This window comes from Anastrepha obliqua, chromosome 5 (assembly GCF_027943255.1).
Source record: "Anastrepha obliqua isolate idAnaObli1 chromosome 5, idAnaObli1_1.0, whole genome shotgun sequence".
NCBI lineage: Eukaryota > Metazoa > Arthropoda > Insecta > Diptera > Tephritidae > Anastrepha > Anastrepha obliqua.
In genome coordinates this window covers 107,291,151-107,306,814 of record NC_072896.1, presented here as the reverse complement: position 1 = coordinate 107,306,814, position 15,664 = coordinate 107,291,151, and positions in this window count along the sequence as shown.

Sequence of the window (15,664 nt, the reverse complement as noted above, 5' to 3'; positions counted from 1 at the left end):
TAAAGAAAAACCATTCTCCTGCCACTCAGCTGCTCAAGAAGGCTCCTGGCCTAGCACAATAAATATTGAAAATTGTTATGAAAAATTAAAAAAAATTATAATCAATATCAAAACTGCTGTGGGCTTGTTTGAACCTGTTTTGTCTGCCTAAAATCAGTGAGCTGTCAATAGATTAAAATTACTTTGAAAATAAATTTACGGGTTGTACTCGTATGCATGTATGTATGTATGTGTGTAGTGAATTCTCGGTATACTATATATTGACGATAATTTTCAGATTTGTAGACATACTGCGGCTAGCATCTTATTATTTGTATGACTCCGAAGATAATTTAAAGTGCAATATATTAATTTTGACAGCAAATACCAAGGACGAGGATGTTAAAGAGATGGCGGAAAGACATCGATGCAACGTTGCTGCTTTTGTCGACTAAGCTGACGTACGCCAACATAGACGTGTGCCTAAGATCATTTTTATCAAAATGAGTTGCACTTTGGTTTTAGTTTTGATTTTTTTATAACGGGTGTTGTTAGAGTGCTGAACCTTTTTCAATGAAAATACATTTGACACTTTGTTAAGTAGGGATTTTCAATCTTACGATTATCACGACTGCGTTTAATGAAAAGCATCTGATTTGTCCATCCTAGTAAAACTGGCTCCAGTATAATCGGTTTCATATCGACACTAAGGTGTCGAATGTTGATTCCCACTTATAGGTAGGTAGGTGAAATGGTTGAAGTACCACTCAGGTACTCCCCAAGTAACACGAAAGCGCCATTTTGATGCCATTATGAGACCTCCAACGGGCAGATATCTACAGCCAACCAGAGCTGTTGATGTAATGGAAAAGATTGAAGCGATTCAGGTTGGCGCACTGCCCGCGGCTGTCGATTAAAGAAGCAACCAGTGACATAAATCGTCTTGCTGCCAAACCCAAACATTTACAGAGAAAGTGCTCAACAGTCTCCTGCTCTGAAAGGTTCCCACAGCTTCTGCAATGGGGGTTAAATGGTAAATTTAGCTTATCCGCATGTGTGCCGATCGTCCAATGGCCGGTAAACACAGCTTGGAAATTGAATGGCGTGGAGTTCCCAGGACTTTCTGAGTTCTCCTACTGTTGTACTGGGTCACAGGGTTTTCGACATAGCACATGAGGAAATGGAGCTCCATCTTTTCCTGAGAAATAAGTTGGGCGATTCCCCTTTAACAACTATCAGGGGATGCAGATGATGTGGTAGGAGGTCTCTGAGGTCAACTCCCAATTGTACTCGCACAAAAATTAGTCAAATCTCATAAAACATCAGAGGCGATCAATTGACGAATTCGTTTGCGGTCGCAAAAAACATTATGGCTTCATGCTCGGTGAAATGTTCTCAGTCCATACACCAAAAATGTTAAAAGCCCGAAACAACTTTCCGTTATGTTCCGAGTTCGAAACCCAGTGTGGGCATAAAGCACCAAATAATGGAAAAGGTTTTTCCTAATGGCAGTCGCCCCTCGGTAGGAGGGGATTTCTGCCTTGAAAAAGCTCCTAATAAAAAACTATCTGCTGTTCGGAGGCGGCATAAAACTGTAGGTCCCTCCTCCACAGACAGGAGGAGGAGCCTTTATTGGGTGCTTATAAAGGTTATAAACGTCAATTATACAAGGTGACACAAAAATAATCACCCTCTCGGAACGTTTATAATTTTTGTAAATGACATCGTAGGTCATCATAAAGGGTTTTCCAATAGCAGGTGTTATTTTGAATAGCCCGATATTTCGGTAGATGTCACCTCTGAAGCTGTCATCTTTTGATATTTGACAAGTAGAAACTACGCCATTAATAAAAATGGAACGATACACGCTTAAACAACTCATTGAAATGATTAAAATTCACTATAAAAATCGTGAAACTTTGGCAGAGACGGTTCGTAAAACTCGAAAGTTTTTGGGCCATCGTGAAGCACCTTGTTGGACCGCAATACAGAAATTGGTGAAAAAATTCGAGCTGTTGGGACAAGTTAGTGATGTGAAGAATAAAACATGTGCACGTCACTCAAGAATAGCCGAAAGTGTTGAAGAAAACCCAGGTTTGTCCATTCCTCGTCGTTCTTTGGAATTAGGCATTCCACAAACGTCATTACACCGTATTTTGCATAAAGATTTGGGTTATAAGGCTTATAAAGCCGGGTTGAGGGCCGATCATCAACAACGTCGTGTCTTTGCTGATTGGGTCGTTGAAATGCATGAAAATGATCCGGAATTCCATCGAAAAATCATATTGAGTGATGAGGTTCATTTCCACCTCGGTGGCTTCATCAACAAGCAAAATTGTCGGATCTGGTGCTCAGAAAATCCAAGAATTATTGTTGAAAAGTCTCTCAATCCTAAACGAGTGACTGTTTGGTGCGGTTTATGGTCCGGCGGAGTCATTGGACCTTACTTTTTCGAAAATGAAGCTGGAGCGCTATCGAGAGATGTTTAACGATTCTTATGGCCGGAATTGGATAGTATTGATCTCGACAACGTTTATTTTCAACAAGACGACGCTAAGTGCCACACAAGCAACGAAACCATTGATTTTTTATCAAAATAACACCTCTTATTGGAAAACCCTTTATTTGACACTTATGAACTAGACAGCTGCAGTATGCAAACAGACAAATAAATGTCAAAATAAATATTTCCATTACTTAAAATCATTTTTATTAAAAAAAAAAATTATTCAAAAGTCACCTTGTATATATAACATACGGAACGTTATTTTACGAATTTTACCAGAACACGTTCATTATATAAACAAATTTATTGTAACGAAATATTACCAAATATTAATGTAACGAATCCCCCTATATTTATAATTTTCACCCTAATATAATATTTACAATTTCCAAGACCAAATGCAATAGATCGAGAATTCCCCTTTAGAAAAGCCAAACAGATATTTTCTAATTGGACAGCTGGCTGGACATATGAATGTCGCTATTAAAAGTTCTAAACATCAAAATAAGCACCCGTTGCCACTTTCACGTGTTCGCGATTATTGACGTCACATATTTGGCATATTATTGTATAAAATGCCGAATTTTATGTTTTTGATAAGAGTTTTGGCTTAAGGCGTCGCAAAAATATGAAATTGTCATTGTTATTTGACACTTCTGATCTCTAAGAATGCCATGCATTTATAATTACTGGTATAGAGCTTCTTCAAAAGCAGAAATCACTAGTTGCGCCGCATTAGAATTGATTTTTCGTTTTCGAGTGATTAAGACAAACTCTCCTCATATTTGCACACAGGCAGCAAAAGCTCAACCCTTTGTGACTGAGTTTCTTTGAGAGAACAATTCATAGTAAAAAAATATAAAAGAAAATACGTTGAATTACAATCATGTCGGCAGTTTGTCTGTTTGGATCCAGCCTCGTGACCATGGCTTGCTTTCGGCCGGAAGTTATTGCTTGAAATCTGCCAGCCCGTTGCCAATCAAGGTCCTTCCACACACAAATAATATTTAGCTAAGCACTGAGAGCTCGCGGGATAGTCCGAAATGAGGTCACCGTTGTTTTTTGATTGTTGGCTATTTTTGAATAAACATCGCAAATACCCATTGCAAAATTGCAGTGAATGAAGAGAACTGCCAAAATTTTAGCAACGAAACTTTACTACATTAATTCCCATTAAATTATATGTGATTCAAATATCTCTTTCGAGAACAATTTTTTTAATCGAAATGCGCCTGCCATGCTGTGAATCTGCGCTCTCATCGGCGAAGAGGGCTTCATTCGAATTCCTTTTGAAAACAAAGCAATTCAATTAAAAGCGACATAAAATTACTATATAAGTAAAGTTCCGTGACCTTAACTTATGAAGTGCGATAGAAATGAGAAGTCTGCTTGCGAGAATCCAATTAGTGTGCAAAAACCACAACACAATGTTTTGAAAAAAGCTAAAAAAGAAGAGCATTTAGATTAAGTAAGGCTGACGCAATACCGATGGATCCTAACGACCAAATAGACGGCGTACATTTTGGGTACATCTCACTTATGTGTTTATGCCTAAGAGCGTGTTTTTGGTATCGAAAGCATTGCTGTCAAAAGCCTGCGCCAGAGCTGTCAAATGTTCTTTTCCTTTTCTCAAACTTTTATGGTCTGAGTAGGCGAACATTATGCATTTTTTGTCCTTTACAAAAAGTAGGGCTTAGCGTTGTTCAGCTGATTTTTGTGTATATGGATGCAAATCCTTCTATTGGGTTGGGGAATAAGTTCGTAGGGTTTTTACAGAAGACTTTTATTTAAACAAAAAACAATAACTTTGCTTTTTCGTTGAGCTTGTGAGCCACCCAGGCTCATTGAATGCAAGTGATTGAGAATCATTTTATATTATGATTGCAGTTCATTTTGCCCGCTCACGACTGGTTTGGCGACCGTTCTCGTTCAGAAGTGATTTGAGACGGTCTTCATCGAATTCAGAAGGCTTTCCGCTGCGAGACGAGTCATCGACATCAAAGTCGCCATTTTTGAACTTTGCAAACCATTTCCGAGCTATAGACTTGCCTATGACGTCTCATCCGTACACGTTGCAAATGTCCCGGGCTGCTTCGAAAGCTTTTTGACCTCGATGAAAAGCAAAGAAGAGCAGGTGTCGAAAATGTTGATTTTTGTCTCCAGGGTATTCCATTTCCAAGTGGAAGTGTTGAAGTTTGCTGGTTCTATTCTCGGATGGAATACGAAGATTTTTCACAGGGCGTTACAGTGACCGCCGTCTACTGCGTCGTGTGGCGTGGCTACTAAAACGATCCCTCCTCTCCTTCTGGGGAGACACCCTTCCCGGAGCTGCTTTCTATATTACTTCGGGAGGGCTCAGACCCAGAATGGCATCCTTAAAGGACCAGCTCTATTCACCCACGTCTGGGTCCACCATATTTGTAGGCAGCTTTCGTTCTATAGGCTCGTCTTCTTGTGTCTCTATCTGTGCGGCTTCACTTTGTTGCGCTGTGTCGATGTCGAACCTTTTTTCCGTAGTACGTTCTCGATGTATGTCTTTAACGCGTTCCAGCTGTCCTCGCGTTCGAGAATTTTGCTGATTATGTTGCTCGGTGCGATGTCGCCAATCTGCTCCCTCAGAGCATTTCTTTCCACGAGCCATCTATTACAACTAAAAAATGTGTGTCATCGCTCAGTGTTTCGCAGTATATGCACTTGAAATCGGTTACCTTGCCCATACGGTATAGGTATCTCCGGAAGTATCCGTGGCCCGAGAGGAAGTGAGTTAAGAAGTAGTTCACTTCTCCGAAGTTCCTTTGGACCCATTTGTCAATTGATGGAATAAGTTTCGCTGTCCATCTGCCACTCGGCTCAGTGTCCCATCGGCTTTGCCACCGCAGCATGGTTTGGCATCTCCGTTCTGAGAAGCTAGTGATGACGTGTTTCTTCTTGGAGTCCTACGCATCCATTCGTTTCCGGACCATGAGTTCGACGGGTATCTGCCCGCTGATCACGAAAATTGCTGCGCCTGAGACAGTGCGGTAGGCTGAGGCAACTCTAAGTACAGTTGTTCGTTGCACAGCCTCTAGTGATTTGTGCTTCGCTTTGCAGTTTAGCACAATTCCCCATACTTCGCTGCGTACAGGAGAATTGAGCTTGTGGCCGCCATAATTAGCTTTCTTTTGTCCTATGTTGGCCCACCGATGTTTGCCATTAATCTACTTAGCATAGCCGTGACCTTTGCTGCTTTGATAGCCGCATGCCGTATCTGGGCCCAGAAAGTAAGCCTGCAGTCAAGTTGAATACCTCAGTATTTCACTACTTTTTGGGTCACTAATGACGTGTCGCTTATTTGCACGCTGACCTGGAGTACCATGTGACCTCGTGTCATAAGGATGACTTCGGTTTTATGTTTGGCGAGTTCCAGAAAGAATGCAATAATTTTTCTACACATAAACAGGTATAAAACTGGCAGTTTTCGCTCATCTTGTTTGTGGAAATCAAAAATGTGATACTAATTTCAATCATTAATTTTACATAAACAGTTTGTTACAAATGCAACATTTTCTTGATGTTTTTACTTATTAAATATAATTAGTACGATCGTACATATACAAACATGTAATCACGTAAAAAAATTTATACGTAAATCCGTTTTCATTTTGTCCCCATTACCGAAGCGGTTACCTATCACGAAAATCTCGCATACTACAGCGTGATAACTGCATGGGAAACACGGCGAGTTTGTGTCACAGGCAAGGGTGAAGGTAAAAGGGTGAAAGCAAGGCTTGGACACAGCCAAATGCAAAAATTGCATGGACTCAGCGCGTGCTCCCCAAAACTGTGCGTCACTGTTCTCAACAATTCAAAACAAACACACATAGCGCTCTCGCCAACGTTGGCCAGCGCAAAAATAAAAAAAATACTATCTCATGGTGTAAGCTCAGCAAGATCCCCTTCGGCCGTCCCCATCCACCCATCCACCCACTCTACTGCAACCTTGTCGGTTACACAGTGCACCTCTGGTTTTGTGCTGTTTGGACAACTAATACTGTTATCTCTTTGTAACACATTAATACAACACTCATTATCAAGAAAAAAACCACAAAAACTAAGGAAAACTTTGGAAATTCAAAAACAGTCAGCCAACTAGGCAGGCAACAAGGCACCCGACAGCTACGCAGCTAGCGAATCGGTCAAAACAAGGTTAAGCTCATTTAATGCCGCCAACTGACCGACAGGCGTTTGCCTGCCTGGCTGTCTGGCTGTTTTGCCAGAAAGGCAGTTAGTTGGACTATACAACTGACAGCCTATTACCCATTAGGCTGTGTGCTTCCTTGCATATCTGCTTTCTAACTGTAAAACTGTAGGGTAATGCAATTATAAACAAACTACACTTCGTTGGCGACCATAAAAATTTATAATCAAGCGAAAAAAAATAAAAATAAAAATAAATAAATAAATAGTAAACAAGTGCGGCTCGGTGTAATGAAATGCATTTCCATTGCTATGAAAATAAAGGTATTAAAAAGTAATGTAGCGAAATTTATTTTAATTTCTTTATGAGACTCTTTAATGTGGTGTTTGCCTACGAGTAGCTCGAAATGTGTAACGAGGCGTTATGTACATATAATATATTTGCAGAACCCCATAAACCCTAGCTTTAGCGAATCAAATTTAAGTGGAGCTTCTACGATACTCAACAGGCATTTAGGCCACTTGAGTTCTGATTGAGCAGAAAAACTCTTTGATAGCTGTTTGTTTGTGAGTTCTGTGCAACTGTCATATTTTGGACTTATCCTACATTCTGAGTCAAAGTTGGGTCATAGCCTTGAGTTAATAACCTGGCGGTTAATCACACAACATATAAAAGAACAAAGTGAGATTGTGAAACTCGTTCCTCATATAAAAAGTCTTTCAAAGGACGCGCCTAGATGTTGTTTTAAAATAAAAAGAGGTTGTCTGTAAAGTCGGTTTACTGACGATAGTTTAACGTGATAACGTCATAAGAAAATACTAATTGAATGGTTGCATTTTTCAAAAGAAAATTTTAATTTTATTTGTTTGATAGATATTTTGTATTAATATAGAGAATGAGTTAACATTAACATAACATAATATACTTTAACATAACATAATATAACATAACATAACATAACATAACATAACATAACATAACATAACATAACATAACATAACATAACATAACATAACATAACATAACATAACATAGCATAACATAACATAACATAACATAACATAACATAACATAACATAACATAACATAACATAACATAACATAACATAACATAACATAACATAACATAACATAACATAATCACGTCAAAAAATAATAATAACATTAAAACAACAGGTATTATTAACAAACTTGGTTTTATTTTAAATTCTTCAAGTAAATCAAATTAATAATAATCAATAAGAAGGCATATCGCACCCTAAATACAAAAGAGTCACAACTCAAAATGTTCCTTCTGCTCAAATATGAACGAGACGTTATCAATAAAACAGTCCGCGGATGACATATGGCAAAAATAAATTTTTTGTTTTTTGATAGGACTGTTATAAGCTTACGTGGCAAATTTCAGCGTGATATGTCACATAGTTTGTTTTCTGTGCTACTGCAAACAAGTCAAGCTCGAGTGTGGAAAATTTTGAGTTGTGACCCTTTTGTATTTAGGGTGCGATATGTAAATACAAATACGTGAATTTATATATGTACATATGCGCATATACATACACATATACGCTCACTTAAGTAGGAGAGAGCAAGATGTCGAACGTTGCCGTTCGCTTGCTTTGTTTGCTTTGTCGTTCGTTCCGCGCTTTCGCTTGCAGTTCATTCAAGGTAACGGAAATGAGCAAGGTAACGACATATGAGCAAGGTAACGGCAATGAGCAAGGTAACACTAATGAGCAAGGTAACGACACATTTTTTCGTGCGTGCAGCCTGTTAAATCGAATTATAAGACGTTATTACGTCAAAAGAAATAAGAATTTAGATTCTTTCAGATTTCACTATTTTTACTAAAAATATGTCAAAAATGGCATTATCGAAATGTCCAACGTGACCACGTCTACAGGTAAAATCCACCAAACAGAGAAATTCATGAATCCCTATTTGTTGAGCACGTCGAGATGTCGATGTTGAAGGTTGCTCAGCAACATTTTGCGCTGCAGCAGCAGTTTTTGCTCTGCCAATCCTTTTTATATCCGCGAGAAAACAAGTTTCTTTAAATTTTTTCACCAATATTTGAATTGTCGACTCATTCAGACGACTATTTTCACTAAAAAAATTACAATTTGTGTGAGATGTTGTTCTTAAAGATCCACCATTTTCATAATAAGTTTCAATAATTTTAACGCCTTGCTCTATTGTGTAAAACTGTACATCTGCCTACTTGACAAATGCCAAAGATGACAAAAAAAACGTCCCGTCTAAGAGTTATTCACTGATTTCTTGTTTTTTTGTGTCGGGACACACTAGCATTAAGTCTATTGTACCGCGCTCGGATCCCCTATATAATTTTCTTTAATTCTACCCGACCTTCGAAGAAATCTGAGTAGATCTTCTGGTCGCTTCTTAACACATCGGTGGCAAAGACCTCAAGCCTGATTCGAGCGAAGGCGGGGCAGACGCACAGAAAGTGGTCCGCCGTCTCATCCACCTCTCCACATGCTGAGCAGAGTGCACTGCCGTTTCCAAGCGCTTTGCCCATTGAAAGTGGCCCGTCATCAGTCCAAGCAGCCTCCTTAGTGACAGGAATAACTGCGACAGTCGATCGGACATGACTGGTAACTTCAGTTTAGTCCATCTGCAGCCTCTCTCAGCCTGACAAACTCGCTTGTGGGTTGTAGTAACCCATTTGCTAACCGTGGCTTTGATGTCTGCTGAAGGGACTGGCAGAACGGGCTCCGGGCCAAAGAAGTTGGCCTAGATAAGGAGTCAAAGCCACTGAATTTTTACAAATATGTAATTTCTCTTCCCTTCGTTTGTTTAATTTATTTTTTTTTGTATTATTATGGCGCATGACTTATGCTTTGTCAAAGTCGCGAAAAATCAAGCAACGGTTTTCGGCAAGCGTCACCTTAGGTATTCAATTCCCTTTGGGTATATCATTTAGTCTGATCTTTCTTCAGCTTTCCTCTCCGCCGTGTGCCACTTTCTTTTATTTTTTTTTCGCTGCCATTTTTGCTTATCTAAATGTAAGTCATTTAAAATCCTGTATTTGCATAAATAAATTATTTGAGTAAAAAAAAAACATTTCAAATTTTTAAGTTTAACACTTACGATGTTGCACGTGACCTATTTTACATAACGAATCTCCGTGCACGAACATCAAATAATAGAAAGAGTTGTTTCTAATAGCGGTCGCCACCCGGCAGGCAATGGCAAAGCTCCGAGTGTATTTCTGCCATGAAAAAGCTCCTTATAAAACATATTTGCCATTCGGAGTCGGCTTGAAACTGTAGGTCTCTCCATTTGTGGGACCAACATCAAGGCGCACGCCACAAATAAAAGGAGGAGCTCGGCCAAACACCTAACAGAAGTGTTAGTGCCAATTATTTTTTTTTTTAAGATCACAAACCCTTTTATATTTCAGTAAATTTCGTATTAATTTCAATTGTATGGGAATTTTCTATTTGTACTCAATATTTGGCGAACTTTCTGTAAAGTGCATGTACTTTCAACGCAGTGATAACAAATGTTGTTTTTCAATGTCGCACGGGACATCGAAATATGCGATAATGCAAAGCAAAAAGTTACAGTTATTTGCAGTTACAAAGTTTCTTATGTATTTATTTTACCCTTTGTACCCTGAGAAAAGTTTTCTTCTTCTTCTTGATTGGCGCGAGAGTCGCTTAAACGATTTTGGTCTAGAAAAATTATAGACAACAAAAATCAACGCATAATGTCTCTCTTTAAGAACTTTTGTCAAAACAAACCATTCAATAGAAATACAGTGTACTCTCTCCTAACAGACACCTCTCTTAAGCGGACACTTTCTCAGTACATAGCACAAATTCTTAAGAATGTTTTCGCAAGCGGACAACCCTCCTATAACACTTCCTTCCCCTTCTTCCCATGGGGGCAAACCCCATAGCATATTAATTTTTTTGCACTTTTCTCATAAGCGGACACATGTTTTAGTCCCTTAGGTTTCCGCTTAAGAGAGAGTACACTGTATCCAAATAAGAAAACGTGGGCTTACGCGATTTTGCATTCGCATATCATATAATGGATTATGAATACATACATACCTACCACATACCCAAAATTTTCTTGCAATTAAATTTGATTGTTTCTCAATGAAAATTCGCTAAACCAACGTAATTGTATTAACTTTTAATATTTTGTCTGCGATGGACCATCTGTTGGAAATGCGAATATGTATGTAGAAACACATGGATTTACGCATCATTCTGCAAATATGTATATATAATATATATTTACACTTATGTATGTATATGTACATAGGCACGTGAAATGTGCGGATGATAATGGCGTGAATATAAATCCGTCCCTGTTTCTATGTACTTCAATTCAGATCAGGCTCATGAACGAATAATGCGATTAAAATGTTTTTATGCAAACAAGTACCAGTCCCAATATAAAAATACGTTCGTTAACTAATATAAGTATACATATATACATATTATATCACATATTTACATATTAGCCCATGAAGAAGACAACGAAATCACGTTTTCCTTTATTGACTCGGCATCACTAATACATGTCAATAAAATTGAAATTTTTCATCTCACGGGTACAGGGAGGTCCAAGTATAGGCATACTTTTGAAGCACATACAATACATTTTTTTTTTTTTTGAAACTGACATCTTTAACGTGCTCAAAACCTCGGTTAGCATTTTTATTGATGCGACACCAAAAAGGTTTTCTTAGTGTGAAAAAAGTTTTAGACGAAGATTATTTTAAGAAACAAAGTTGCGCATTTGTAGAAGTAGGTAGGTAGGTAGGTGAAATGGTTGAAGTGTCAGTCTGGCACTCCTCAGGTAGCACTAAAGCATTGTTTTGATACCATTATAAGACCTCCTATAGCAGGGATGGCCAACTTGATTAGACCCAAGATCTACTGTTCACTGACGACACCCTGTGGGATCTACCAATTACATACTTCTTGAAAACCTTAATAAAACAGCATAGTTCAGTACACAATTATGTAGTCTTTTTATTTTATTAAGAAGAAAAACATAAAAATTACTCTAAAAAACTACTTATTTAGTTGAGCATTCGTGTGAGCATTGGGTCTGAGCATCTTCTACTAGGTTAGCAAAATCAGGTTTGTAGTTGAAAATTTCCAACCTTAAAGAGTCCAATGTATGAGCGTCTGTCAAGCGAGAACGATGTTTATTTTTTTGTTTGTTTTAAGTACGAAAATGTTGACTGACATAAATATGTTGAACCAAAACACGAATGCAGTTGTTCAACACATTTCTTCAAATTTGGATATTTTTCGTTGGAAACCACTGCCCAGAAATCTAGACCTGAAAATGATCTTGCTTTTAGAAATATGTCGCAGCGCAGAGTTATAATTTCGTTTTGAAGTATCATGTGGTCCACTCGAAATGTATCTGCAAATTTTGTAGCTAGTTCATAGATATCACTATGATCAATGGAATTATTAAACGGATAACTGATGAATTCGACCAACTTCTCAATTTTTTTGAAATCACTGAAGCGAATTTCGAAGTCTGATACCACTGCCTTAATTTTTGCCGTGTACTTGTCATGAATGAAATTGTAAGTAGTATGTTTCTCAACATAATCCTTGATGTTTACAAATTGTTGAAATTTTTTCTTTTCGATGTCAATTATCATAGACGCTGCTTGACTTTGAAATGCTGCAATAGAACTCATCATTTCTGTTAATGTTTTATTCTTGCCTTGTAGTTCCAGATTTAATGTACTCAGTTTTCCAGTAAAATCTGCTAAAAATGCTAAATCACATTGCCAGTCTAAGTCACGCAATTGCTGACATTCATCACCCCTCTCTTCAAGAAATTTTATTATTTCGTCCAATAGATCCTGAAATCTTTGCAAAAACTTGCTTCGACTCAACCACCTTACGTCAGTGTGTAATGCGCAATCTGGTTCCTTCTCATCTAATTGCTGTTTAAAAAGCCGCCTTTGAAGAGATTTTCCTTTAATGGAATTTACAATCTTGAAAGAAATGTCCATCACATGTTTTGTGTTTAGTCTCTTACTATCCAGTACTTGTCGATGAATTACGCAGTGGTAGCTAATGAAGTCTCGAAAATCTTCGTCTTTGTGACAAAGAGCAATAAAACCATTATGAATACCTGTCATTGCAGGAGCCCCATCTGTTGTCATTGATACGAGTTTATACAAAGGTAGCTTAATCCGGCTAAATACTTTGAATTCCGTGAATATATCAAGGCCACGAGTTTTTCCTTTTAAGGAAATCATACTTAGCAGTTCTTCTTTCGTCGAGAAATCTTCAAAGACCATCCGAATAAAAATAAGTAATTGTGCAGTATCAGTGATATCTGTTGACTCGTCAAGTTGTAGCGAAAAAGCAATGCAGCGGACGATATCTTTTTGTAGCTGTTCGTTTATATTCTTACTTATTGTTTCTATTCGGCGCATCACAGTATTTCGAGATAGCTGTAAACCATGAATAGCTTTTTTAATTTCGTTTTTGTTTTTGAAATTAACGAACAGCGAATCTGACACTGCTTCAAAACTTTCCTTGATGTATTCTCCATCGGAAAAAGGTTTGCACTTTTGTGCAATTCTATAGCTTACTTGGAAAGAAGCTTCAGTCGCAGCTTTACTTTGCTCAATAGACCCAGAAAACATGTTTTCTTGGCCTTTTATTTGCGATTTTAATGCTTGCAATTTACTCTTTCTTATTTTGCTGTTAGGTGGAAAGTCAGCTATGCATTGTGTTAAAATGACTCGATAGTGCTCAACCATCGATAGTGTCGATAGTTTACCACCTTTAATGTGTGCAGCAGTGTTGCGCAGTCTGTTCCACGTATGTATATTGTATTTATATTTTTTTGACTTGCCACGATCGACTGGACTAATAGTCGCGATCGACCGTTTGGCCACCCCTGTCCTATAGACAGATACCTACAGCCAGCCAGGGCTGTTGATATAATGGAGAAGATTTATGGGATTTAGGTTGGCGCACTGCCCAAAGCTGTCGAAGAAAGGAGCACCCAGTGATCTTAATCGTCTAGCTGCCAAATTCGGACATTTACAGAGAAAGTGCTCAACAGTATCCTTCTCTGAAAGGCCCCCACAGCTTCTGCAATGGGGTGGAGATAGTAGAATACACGCATGATTGCTGAGAAGTCAATATATCCTCCGCCTCATTGGCCTATTTTGGCCCAATGCTACTGGAAATGGCATTTCTGTGACATCATCATTAGCTCCACACTCTTTGGCAAACCATAGCATGCGCTCCGTTTAGCTCGACCATTAGTCAGCTCCTTCCAATTGGCAACGCTTATTGTCCTTAAATCATTTACGTTAGAAACCAGCCACCTTTTTCGCGGTCTTCCTCTGTTTCTTTTTTCCACCGGTGTTCTGTGATACACTGTGCTAGTAGCTAAATTTTTTGGCATTCTGGTAATATGACTCAAGTAACTTATTCGTTGAATCTTTATACTTTCTTCGTTATATCTTACTCGATACGGTGCCATTTACCATGCAGGGTGGGCACTAATTTTTTAAGAGTATTCTCCTTTCGAAAGTTAATATTTGCGTTTTGTCTGATGCTTTAAGGGTCCATGCCTCCAGCGACTTATACATCAATTTCTGTGGTTAATAGCCATGATTATTCATACCTTGGAACAATTCAAAGCAATACTTTCAATAATCAATGTAGTTCAAAATTGGTGTACAGCCTTAAAGAGGTGCCGTTCTTGGTTAGAGCATAGGGGGGAAGCATAGCCATGATTACCAACTTTTTCTTGCTGCGATTCGAGATGTGAACTTGGATAATCGTTGATCAAGACCTAAGTGCGGTAATCGTATTAACACCCGTCGGGACAATGACAATTTGACTTGCCGATTTAAATCGGCGACCTAATGGGCTTATGCACAACCACCATTCAGTTGGTATTGGGTTTGAAGTTATTTGTCGAAATGAAATTTGAAATTATGAGAAATGCCTTTTATAATTGCGAACACCCCACGGCGCGCAATGACAAACACCGGAGTGAATTGAAGTCGAAGAAAACTGCTCAGCTGGCCTTCCCACGCGGCTTAAAATTGTAGATCCCATATAAAAGGGCATAATCGAGAATTAAACTTATTTGTAAACTGGGATGTCGTTAAACATTGATGTTTTGCGGATAGTGCAGTAGTAATCCGGTCCCTTAAGGCGAACATGGTTTAACTTATTTGCAAGATAAAGCCAGAAATCGTTAACAGGGTCTTGAAATATTAACCTGATAGGATGTATTATACGAAGACAGCCCAAGCAGGCACAGTTGTTCAAGGTTTACTCTTTCCAAAACAACAGTCAGAACAAAGCAAAAGTGATGGCATAACCTAAACAAAAAACATAATATTTATTTACAACTAACGCTCAATGTTTTTGTGTCTCGATTTTTGTTATACTACAGTGGGCAAAAAGTAAGGTGAATTTATTTGTCAAACTTCTCGGGATTAAAATTTCGCTCTAGTTATTTTTTTTATGAGTTGACAGCACTGTTAATAACATCTGGGCCAACTTTCATGTGAATGTCATTATCAGTAATATATTTACGCTTGTGTTTACCAAACGACCAAGAGTGCATTTTTAGATTTTTAAAATGTCTGATTTGATTGAGCAGAGAAGTGCCATTAAATTTTGTTTGCGGAATGAAATTTCGGCTGCGGAAACGTTTAGCATGCAGAAGGCATTTGGTGATTCGACCATGTCGCAGAAAAATGTTTATAAGTGGTACAAAGACTTCAAAGAGGGTCGAGAACGTGTTGATGACTTGGAGCGCTCCGGACGACCATCGACGACAACAGATGACCAACACGTCAATAAAGTGAAGGAGTTAGTGCTCAAAAATCGTCGGTTGACTGTTAAAGAACTTACTGATATGATCGGAATATCAGAAGGATCTGTAAAAACCATTTTGAAAGACCATTTGGTCCTACGAAAAGTCAAATCTCGTTTGGTACCGAAAAC